This window comes from Nannospalax galili, unplaced genomic scaffold, assembly GCF_000622305.1.
Source record: "Nannospalax galili isolate Female #2095 unplaced genomic scaffold, S.galili_v1.0 scaffold115, whole genome shotgun sequence".
NCBI lineage: Eukaryota > Metazoa > Chordata > Mammalia > Rodentia > Spalacidae > Nannospalax > Nannospalax galili.
In genome coordinates this window covers 3,937,421-3,949,011 of record NW_008340588.1, presented here as the reverse complement: position 1 = coordinate 3,949,011, position 11,591 = coordinate 3,937,421, and positions in this window count along the sequence as shown.

Below are 11,591 nucleotides of genomic sequence, written 5' to 3'. Positions count from 1 at the left end.
TGCATAAATTTGGTCATTTTATGTTATCCCACATTTCCTGAGTATTCCATTCCTGTGTTCTTTTTTATTTTTGCATAGTCTTTGCTTAAGGAGTCCAGATCTTCAACTTTATCCTCAAGACTTGATATTCTGTTTCCCATTTCATTCATTCTGCTTGTGAGACACTCTCCTGTCGTTTCTAATTTGTTTATTGAGTTTTTCAGTCCCATTTCCATTGCCATTTGGGTTTTCTTCACCATTTCTCTCTTTAGTGAATTTAATTTTCAAGTTATGAATTGGTTTTGATATTTCATTAAGTTGCATGTTTGGATATTCTTGAGCTTCCATCAAAAGTTTATGCCTTTCTTCTTTGAGTTATTTGGGTTGTTTGTGTTTTCCTGAAGTTATTTTTATCATGTTTATGATTGCTGTTTTAAATTCTGCATCCTGGGCTTCTACATGGTGGTTCTCAATGCTGTGCACTTCTGTAGGACTCGTGGGTTTTGGGGGGAATATATTTTCCTGATTTTTTATATTGCTTGTGTGCTTTAGTATTGCTGTTTGGGCATATGGTTGTTCTTTGTTGGTTATTTGTTCAGCAGGAACTTCTGTTTTTGTTTAATTTTGATTCTGTTAATATTGTTTATGTAGCTTAGATATTTTTTGTTTAGGTATGGAGGAAAAATTGGTGAGTATTTCAAGTTCTTGCTGGGCAGTAGACTGGTCAGAGTCCTGACTGAGCAGGTCTTTCTGCATGATCAGGACCCTGGGAAGTTGGCAGTGAGGGAACAACCTGGGGAGAATTATGGTAGAGTGCTCAATTAATCATGTTTGTGAAGCTAGTTCCAGGACCTGAGGTGAAGGAATTGGAGCCTGTCTATGAGAGCAGCCAGCAGGGGACAGTGTCGGGGTGGATGAGAGAAATGGCTTAGAGAGACTGGTGAGCTGGGTCTTATTAGAGTCCTGGCTGAGTGGGTCTCTCTGCCTGATCCAGGGGCTGTGAAGTTGGCTGTGAGGGGACCACCACCTGGGTGAGAACTTAGGGATAGGTGGTAGGGTGTTTAGTAAATACGGTTTGGGAAACTAGTCCTGATACTTGAGGTGAAAAAATTGGAGCCCACATTTGAGAGAGGCCAGCAGGGGACTGGGTGGGGGTGGCTGAGAGAAAGGGGTAGCTAGCCCTCCTGAGGTGAAGGAATTGGAGCCCACCAGTGAAATGGTCCAGCAGGGTACAGGGTGGAGGTGGATAAGAGAAGATAAGTTTCTGATTCTTGTGTTAGAATCAAGCCTTTCTTTTCTGAGTCTAGGTCTGTTCTCTTTGTATACTTTATGTGCCTTGGTTGTTTTCTTATTGGGTAGAAAAGATGGTTGGTCTAGTCTTAAGGTTTTCTCTTTTAATTTTATATTAGAGATACCTGATGACTTTAGTCCAGCTGTTCAGAAATTCTCACTGAGGCCCAAGTCAGTGAAGGATTAGATGCTCCCAGGCTTATTCCTAAAGTCTGGGTCCTTCTAGTCAGCAGACATAGTACAATTCGGGAGGATTGCTAGGTAAAGGTAGGATTCAGGCAGTCTCAGGTAGTTAGGGGAAGAGGCTGGTCTCAGGAATCCAAGGCAGTTAGGGAGTGGTGGCAGCAAGGGAACAAAGCTGGTCTCAGATTTACAAAGGCAAGTTGAGGGGTGGGGGCAGACTACGAGGTCTCTAAGGATGTAGACTGAAGAATTGGTGTGGTCTGAGTGCAAAGAATCAGGAAGCAGTGGGGGGAATCTGGAGCAAGAGAAGTAGTCTTGTGCCAAAGGTTAGAAAGGGAAAAGGATGTGGGAGGTGGGAGACCGAATCAGGTTTGGGGAGTCAAGAGCAGTGAGTGAGTTCAAACTTACCAGGGATGAAGCCTCGTCTTAGGAATCCCAGGCCAGTTGGGTTGGGACAGCCAAGGTGGAAGCCTGGTCTCAGATGTGTAAAGGCAAGTTGGGGGTGAGGGCAGGGTCTAAAGTCTCTAGGAAGTAAACTGAAGAATTGGGTTGGTTTGGGTGCAAAGGATCAGAAAGCAGTAGGGTGATCTGGGTCAAGAGGGTAGTCCAAAGGCCTGGGGTGCCAAAAGAAGAATCAGGCCTGTTCCCAAGGATAGAACTGAGTTTAAATATATAATTGAGATATTTTAGATTTTATTTTATCTTCTTTTTTCTCTGTCTTTCTGTCTCCTTATCTTCTTCTTCTTCCTCTTCATTATCCTTGTGGACTAATTTTTTTCTATCTTTGTATTAAGATTTCAAATCCCAGCTGGGGCCACAGGGAGACCCTGTTTCAAAAAGGCAAAAAAAAAAAAATTCAAATCCCTGTGTGCACTTTAGACTTTATGTGCTTCAAACAACTCATCTCAAACTTGTGACATTTCCAGACTCAAAAGCCACATGTAGACCATGCTGCAGAAGCAAAGGAAAAATACACTTATAAATAGACAAATACATTTCATATGTATTACCAAAAATAAAACTAGTAATAGCTTTATAAAACCTATATAGATATTAAAATAAAACATACCCTCAAATCTCATGTTGGACATATGAAACATAAAATATAAAGTCAGGAACCATGGAGGAGCAGTGAGTGGTGATGACTTGCTCTGTGGTTTGCTGATGCTCACCTTCAGCTTGTTTCTGTATATAGCCTAGGTCTACCTAGGCCTCTTCCAATGACCTGGACACTCTTACATGAATAATATTTAGTAAAAACCCCCATAGATTTGCCCAAAAGTCCATTGATCTAGGGAATTCCATAATTAAGATCTTCCTCTCAGATGATTCTAGTCTTTGTCAACTGTGCAATTAAAGCAAACTGGGGCTAACACTATGATGTTCTTAGTATGTAATTGTGTAGGAAGGAAAAGGAATACAAAAAATGTCAGGGTGATACAGGGAAATACTGTAAGAAATATCAAATATTTAGTAAAATTGAAAAGACTGAGGTTTGCAGAATATTCTTTAAAATTTTTAATGGAGAGAGGAGAGAGATGGCTCAGCATGTAAGAGCTGTGGCTGCTCTTGCAGAGGACCTGGGTTCAGTTCCTGACACCTACATGGTGGCTACCGAAAGCCTTCACCACACTTTCAGGTGATCTGATGCCCTCTTATGACCTCTGCAGGCATTGCATAATATGGGTGTACTTACATACAGGCAGGCAATATATTTATACCCATGAAAACTTACAAATTTTAAGTAATTTAATTTTACTGTGTATTCAGTCTTTAAAGATCTCAACTGACAGCTTTGCTGGGAAATAAAAGACACTCATTTTAAGTAAATGAGCTGAATTGATAATATATAATGCTAAAAAGTATAGTTGTTAGACATTAATAGCAAATGTTTTCCTTATACAGAAAAAGTCATTTTAGTCACATTAGGAGAATTTGCATCTCACATTTTTTTTTGTAAATAGTTGTTATCAAATGGTTTATTTCGCTAATAAGGTTTGCAGAATTGTTTAAAATACATGCAATCATTTCCTGCATTTTTGGCTGAATACAATCAAAGTGAAACCAGTGCTATTTTACAGACTCCTACAGCTGGTATTTTCTAAAGAGAACTGAGATGGTGCCAGTTTAAGTTGTTCAGTAAAGAAAGTCAGCAAGAAATGAGTAAGAAATTAAGATATTTTGCTATAAATACATTATCCTGCTGGGAAAATAACTCTTGTTGCCATTTTCTTTAATTTGTTAAAAAGTCTTATTTAAAGAAAATCAATGACAATATAATTTAAAAATGCAAGTAACCATACAATTAATGAATAGAACATTTATGTGCCTTTATATTTTTTCAACGTCCCAAATGAGTTTGGAAATAAATAATATATTTCTTTACTAATTTAGCATTCTAAACTTTTTAAAGGAAATTAAGTAGCTCACATTTTCCAATCAAGCAACTCTTTGACATTCTAAATAGTATGAGAATATAGTTAATAAGAATATGCCAAATTTTGTTTTTATAACTTTAATATTATATCTGAAATGTTAGAAGCATCTCTAACTTGGTTAGACATTTTGCTAAATATTTACATGACTTGGAAAAAGAGTGAATCATTTTTAATTTCCATTACTTTTGTTTGTGCTATGAGTTGGCATGTAAAATTGCTTTATTTTCTTTATTATTATTCCAATATTTGGGGTAGAAGTATAATCTCTATGCTGCAAAACCAAAATGGTTCCAAATAATGGGAATCTTTAAGATCCAACATCTTACATAATCTCAGTGATTAAGCTTACTTTTAAAGGTATTTGATATTCTATTTATCCCAATGTGTAATTTCTTATATTTGCTTATGTATAATAATGACGATTTTTTACAAACAATCTAAAAGACAAAAGCAGATGTTACATAAAATTTGTACCACTATTAGAGGATAATAGTACAATTTAATCATAATCTTACTTGTTCTCCATTTTTGATAATATATAAACACATTTCATGATATAACATTTGATAAGAGTATTCAATTTGACTTGGATCAACGCCAACTATAAATAAACACAATTTCACACTATAACATTTAAAGATAGCACTCAATTTGAGTTGTGATTAGTGCCAAGAACCTGTGTCTAAATAGGGCATAGGCCATAGGGCATAATTTACATACAACACTTACTGTGTTAAACATAGTATCCACTATCTCCTATTGTCCTACTGCCTTATTGAGAAATGTATATATATATATATTTATTTATATTTATATATTTGTTAGTCTCTCATAAAGGAATCTCCTTTTTTCAGTAGTTGACAACTAACTCAAAGACCCACACCTGGTTAATCTGCAGAGACTGTGAGGCTATGGAGTGTTAACATTAAATAGAAATCTATATCACACATGCTGTTCCTAAGGATTAGGCATCGTTGCAGACCAGGGGACTGGAAGTGTGTAAGAGTCAAAGGCAGTAAATGGCTATATCAAAATAATGTTTTTCTGAACACAGCAGGGCAGTTGCACATATGAACTCACAGCAGTTTTGACAGTATGGTCAAGTACTCCTGAATGAAGCCAGACAAAATACAAACAGGGAGGAATGATGGAATCAGAATACTCCCCCCACCCTCCCACCCCCACTCCCCGCTATAGCTGAGGAGCTATTGGCAACCGATAGTTAGTGCCCTATAGAAAGAACAGTCATTTTGTTTTATTTTTTTAAAGAGTGGCTTCTGGTAGGTTAGTCCTGCTCCAGTGGATAGCTCCACACCCAGAAATTGAGTAAATTTATGAAAATTTTCATCATCAGTAAAACCAATCTTTTAATATTTCAAAAATGCATTATCCTCAAAATTTATTTCATTCAGCTTTGTTTCTAAGAAACAATTTTGTTCAACTCACCAATTCTCATAAAAAAGCCTACACACCTATAGCTACCTGATTTTTTTTAACATAGAGTCTTAAAATATACATTGAAGAAAAGATAGCACTGAAACACATGGTATTGGTCAAACTAGATAGCTGCATGTAGTAGAATTAAATTAGATCCTTATCTCTCACCATGTAAAAACTCAACTTCATATTAACCTAGGACCTCAACAAATGTCCTGATAACACAAGTCTGATAGAGGAGAAAGTAGGGAATACACTGAAACTTATAGGCACAGGAATGGAGTCTAAAAAATTCTGTTACCATTGACGTTAAGACCAACAAATGAAAAATTAGACCTAGTAGAACTAAACACATTTCTGCACAGTAAAGAATACTATCATGAAGGTGAACCAACAAGTGACAAATAGGATCTCATGAATCTAAAAAGTTATTGTTGTACCATCATCATTTGAGTGAAGAAACAGCCTACAAACTGAACACCAAGAAAGTGAATAATCAAATTAAAATTTGTGGAATGGAACTAAACAGAGAATCCTCAAAAGAAGAAATAAAGTATATGATGTATACAAAGTACACATTGAAGAAAAGACAACCCTTCACATCTTCTGGCCTATATAGATACTCGTTCCCACATGAATACAAACATATAAAAATTACATATTTTTGCATTCATGACCTGGGGTTGCCACAGTGTAGTATTTTCAGTTCAATCTATTTTCCTGACAATACTTAATTTTAGTTTTCTTTATTGACAACAATTCAATAATTGTGTAATAAAGAAAATTCCATTGTGCTTATGTAGTGCATTTTCATTCATCAGTTAATAGGCATCTAGGATGATTTAATTTCCTTGATATTGTGAATAGAGCATTGATAAACATTTACACAAAGGATTTCTGGTACAATATATAATCCTTTACATATCTGTGATGAAAGAATGCCATAGCTGACTCTTATGACAATTTTTAGTTTTGAGAAACTGTTATACTGATATCCGTAGTAGCTACACCATTTTATTGACACTCCCAATCAGAATGAATAAGAATTCCTTTTTGTTAGAATCCTTTATATCATTTCCACAATTATTTTATTGATGATTCTGTGTGGGGTGAGATAGAATTTTAACATAGTTTTAATTTTCATTTCCCTGATGGGTACATATGGAACACTTTTTAAAGACATTTATTAGCAATTTCTCTTCTTCTGGGAGCTTTCTTTTCAATTCTTTTACTGGATTATTTGGATTTCCTGTTTAGTTTTATGACTTTGTATATTCTAGATAATGTTTCTTTATCAGATGCAATTTTGCCTGTGATTTTCTTCCTTTCAGAAGCTTATCATCACTTAATTATCCATACTCTTTGAGGGGCTGAAACTTTAAAATATCATCGGGTCTTATTTGCCAACTGTCATCTTTATTTCCTATATGACTGTGATCATATTCAGAAAGTCCTTAACTATTTCTGTATAGTAAAGTGTTTTCCCTACATTTTCCTCCAGCAGTTCGGAATGACAAGTCTTATCTTAAGATCACTGACTCAATTTGAGTTTACGTATGTGCAGAGTGAGAGATACAGTTCTAACTTATTTTTCAACATAGAGCTATCGGGTTTTCCATGCCCCATTTGCTAAATAAACTCTTTTGTCCAATGAGAATGTTGGGCATTTAAAAAAATTTGGCATTAAGAGCAAGGGTTTACATCTGAGTCTGCTGCTCTACCCTAGTGATCTACATGACTGCATTCATGACAATACTAGGCTAATTTCATTACTTGGCCCTTTAATAAAATTTGAAATCAGGCATGGCAATATTTCCAGAATTAATATTAACAGTAGTTACAGTCATAATGGTCTAGCAGCAGTCAGCAGAGTTGCTTTGCTAGCTGCGGCTTTTGAGCTTCCAAATAAGCTTAAGATTTTTTTTTTTTCAATTCCTGTGGAGCATAACATTGGAATTTTGATGGAGACTGCATTAAATCTGCAATTGATGTTGGTAAGATAGGCATTTTCACAGCACTGATTCTTCCAGTTGATGAGAATGTGAGCTTTCCCATCTTCTAATATCTTCTTAAGTTGATGCCTTTCAAGTTATTTTATTTATGTGATTAGCATTTTACATATCCTGGTAACACATTTTTTTCATGTAACAACATGGTTTGAAGTATACAAACCATTATGAGATCGTGAAATGCAACTGATTAACAAGTGCATTGCCCATTCAGTTGTTGTTTTGGTTAAATATAGCTTTATTTTAATATATATCTTTTAAAATAAAATCATTCTGTAATTTAAGATTTATCTCTTGGTCTTTAAAGCTGCACTGTGGAGATATTTCAGGTTTTTTGTTTTTGTTTATTCCAGGTAACACACATACTTTGTGTGTGTGTGTGTGTGTGTGTGTGTGTGTTGTGAATGTGATTATTTTTGCAATATTTTCCTCAATTTCTTTGCTGTTGGCATTTAGGAATGCTAACATTACATCCTGACAAAATATTGAAAGTGTTGTTCAGTTCTATTTTCTTGCCCATAGAATAATAGCCATGGACTACAAACATTCACCTGCTCCTTTTATTTGTATACCTTCCATCTTTTATCATGTCTTATTATTCTACATATTGCATCTAGTTCTATGTTGAATAAAAGTGAAGAAAACAAGAAATCTTTGTCTTCTTAACTGCGGTGGAAATTCTGTTCCTCCATTTACTATAATGTTGCACATAGATCTGTCACACAGTCTGCATTCTGTTGAGGTGTGTCCCTTTGCCTCCCAGGTTCTTTAGAGCTTCTATAATTAGATGTATTTTCTATAAAGCTTCTCCAGCAGCTATTGAGATGATCATGTGATTTTACAGGAATGTAGCCTACTTGACGATGATGCATGATGCTTTAGATGTGTTCTTGAATTGGATTTTCAAGTATTTTGTTGAGATTCTTTAATCTAGGTTCATCAATGAGATCACTCTATAATTTTCTTTTTTGTTCTTGGTTTTTAAAATCTTGATTTTGGTATCAGGGCAATGCTGTCTACATAAAAAGAGCTTGGCAGTTTCCTTTACTTAATTTATGGTACATTTTGATAAGCATTAGCATTTGTTATTTTCTTAAGTTCTAGGAGAATTTGTGAGCGAATCCACCTGGAAGTGGATATTTTATGTTGGGACACTTTTATTACTCTTTTAATCTCACTATTACTTGTAAATCTATTTCAATATTTTAATTTAGTTTAGCTTCCATGGTTTTTATGCATTTAGAAGGTACTGATTACTTTTAGATTTTTCTCAATTTACTGGAAAGCATGTTTTAAAGATAAGTCCCAATTTATTCTTAAATTTTATTGTCATCTGTCTTAATGCCTCCTTTTTAATAGCTAATTTTATTAGTTTTGTCTTTCACATGCTTGTTCTTGGTAAGAATATGTCAATACTGTTAATCATTTAAAAAATTTAATTTTATTTTTATTTGCTTCATGTATTTATCATCTCATCTTAATTAATTACTTCTCTCCATTGCTTTTGTTTTTTACATGTTCTTGTTTGTTTCCCATATCCTAAGATCTCTTCAATTTCATAACACAGCCATTTACATCTATGGACTTCCTTTTCAGAGTCACCTTCATTCTGTCCCCTCAGTGTGATTTTTCATTCCATTTTGTCCTCATTTTCATTCCATTTCATGTTATTTTATATATATTTTTCTTGCCAGACATGGTGTCACATGCCTTTAATCCCAACACTTGGAGGCATAGGCAGGCTGAAGGCCAGCCTGGTCTACATAGTGAGTTCCAGGATAGCTGGGGCTACAGGGAGACTATGTCTCAAAAAAAAATTTAAAAAAAATCTTTCTTGAATTCTTCAATGGTTCATTAATCATTCATTGGTGTGTTTTAAATTTGACAATTTTTATTTTATTCATGTGAGTCTTATGCCTACATGTATGTAATTGCGCCATTGTCAGGCAATTCCTATGGAGAACAGAAGAGGGTGTCAAGTTCCCTGGAACTGGAGTTATGAATGGTTGTTAGCCACCATGTGGTTGCCTGGATTTGAAACCACGTCATTTGCAAGAGCAGCCAATGCTCATAATTACTGCGTCATCTCTGTAGCCCTTCATTGGTACATTTTTATCCACCATGCATTTTTGCATGTTCCAATATTCTTTTTAGTTTTAATTTGTTGTTTTAATTCATCATGATTAAATGAAATAAATTATTTCAATTTCTCCTATAGGAATTGCTTGTCTCATAGCATATGATATATTTCCAAGAAGTTCCATGAGTTGTGAAAAAAATGTAGGTACCACAGTGTTAGATGGAATGTTCTATAGGTATGTCTTAGGTCCAATTGATTTCTGATGTCATTTAATTGAGATTTTCTTTTCATTTTAATTTTTGCCAGAACTATCAGTCAACTGAAAAGAGAGAGACATTGAAGACACCACTATTATTAGGCTAGGATATTTCCGTGAATTTACAGTCTAGTAATATTTGTTCTATTATATTGGGTGAATGGCTGGATTTGTGTTTGATGAGTATATGTTTGGAAATGTGATGTTTTCATAATAGATCATTCTCTTTATCACTATGAAAATATGTTTTCTAAATACAGTTGGTTTGAATATTATTTTTCCAAATTAGAGCAGCAATATCTACTCATTTCCTAGAACCATATGTTTGCAATTGTCCCCTTTATCTTTGTAGCCCAAGATGGCATCTGATTTTATGTGGACATGTTCTCATTAGATGGAACAAATACATACATCCTTCCCTTCAATAAGTTCTCTTAGCCTGTGCTTCTTTAGGGAAGAATTTAATTCATTGGTATTCAGATATACTATTTAGAGGTGTTAATTTCTGCTATTTTGCTTACTTTTAGTGCTTGGTGTTTTCTGAATTTGAATAACTAGCATTCTGGCTTGGTTTGGGATTTTCAGTTGATACAGATTCTCTCTCTCTCTCTCTCTCTCTCTCTCTCTGTCTGTCTGTCTATCTCTCTGTCTCTCTCAGATTCTTTGAGTATCTTCTGTAGAGCCAGTTTAGTAGTACTAAATTATTTAATTTAAACTGTTTTTTATTTATTATGTCCTTGGAAAAAAATCCATTATCTTTAAATTATGAGAATATTTTTTTCTGTGTATATTACCCTGGTTTGTTTGTTATTGTATTTATTTGTTTACTTATTATAGACTTAAGAGAGACTCCTGATCTTGTCTGGTGTTCCAAATACCTCTTTTATTTGGACTGAAATAATTTTACTTATTCTAGGGAAGATTTCTGGCATGATCTTGTTTAAAATATTTTCTTTCCTTTTAAATTAAAGTCCTTTCCTTTCTCCCATTTCCACAATTCTTAAATTTGATCGTTAATTCACAGCGTCCTAAATTTTTGCAAATCTCAGTTATACCTTCTTCTTAATTATCTTTGTCCCCATTGAAGTTTTCCAGTTCTTCAAGCTTATACTCAAACTCAGATATTTTGTCCTTTTCTTCATCCACTCTATTGGCGAGAGTTTCCAAAGAGCTTTTTATTAGACTTGTGCTTTTCACTTCCAGTATTTCACTTTGTTTTAAATGTACTATTTCTATATCCTAATTGCATTACTCTTTTATATCCCCTATTGACTTCAGATTTTTATTTTGACTGTGTTCTCTTGAGATTCATTCAAAAGTTTATTTTCTTTGCTAGTTTTTTGAACAAATGTATAACTCTTGTTTTAATTTCTTTGAGATTTCTTCCAATTTAGTCTCACTAGAAGTCATTACAGTGGATTTAATAATTTTGTTGGAGCATTGCTACCTTGTTTTCTTTTCATGTATTAATTGTGTCTTTGCTTTTCAAGATGTTCATGTGGACTTATATAATTGGGTGAAATATTTATTTTAAAGTTGCCTTATAATTTCATAAAGGATACTTGTTCTGTTCAAACGGGCCAACAATTTAGTACTGTGATGTCCATCTCCAAAGCAACATTGATTGGATATCAGATCTGTTCCCCGATTGTACAACATTGACTGAGAAAACAGTCACTATCAAGAGAGGTCACAATGAAATTATAGTAATAAAAAAAATATAGAATTAATCTCCCTCTTAAGAGTCAGTCATTTTTGGAAGGAAAGGATCGCTGATAATAGTATGTGAATTAAAACAGGAATTATTGAACTCTCCTAGCCTGCACTACTATCCTCAGGCCTCTTGGGGTAAGTCTATAGTGCAGCTATCCGCGCCAGGACTCCCTAAGCCACATTCACCCTTCCATCCCCCCCCCTCG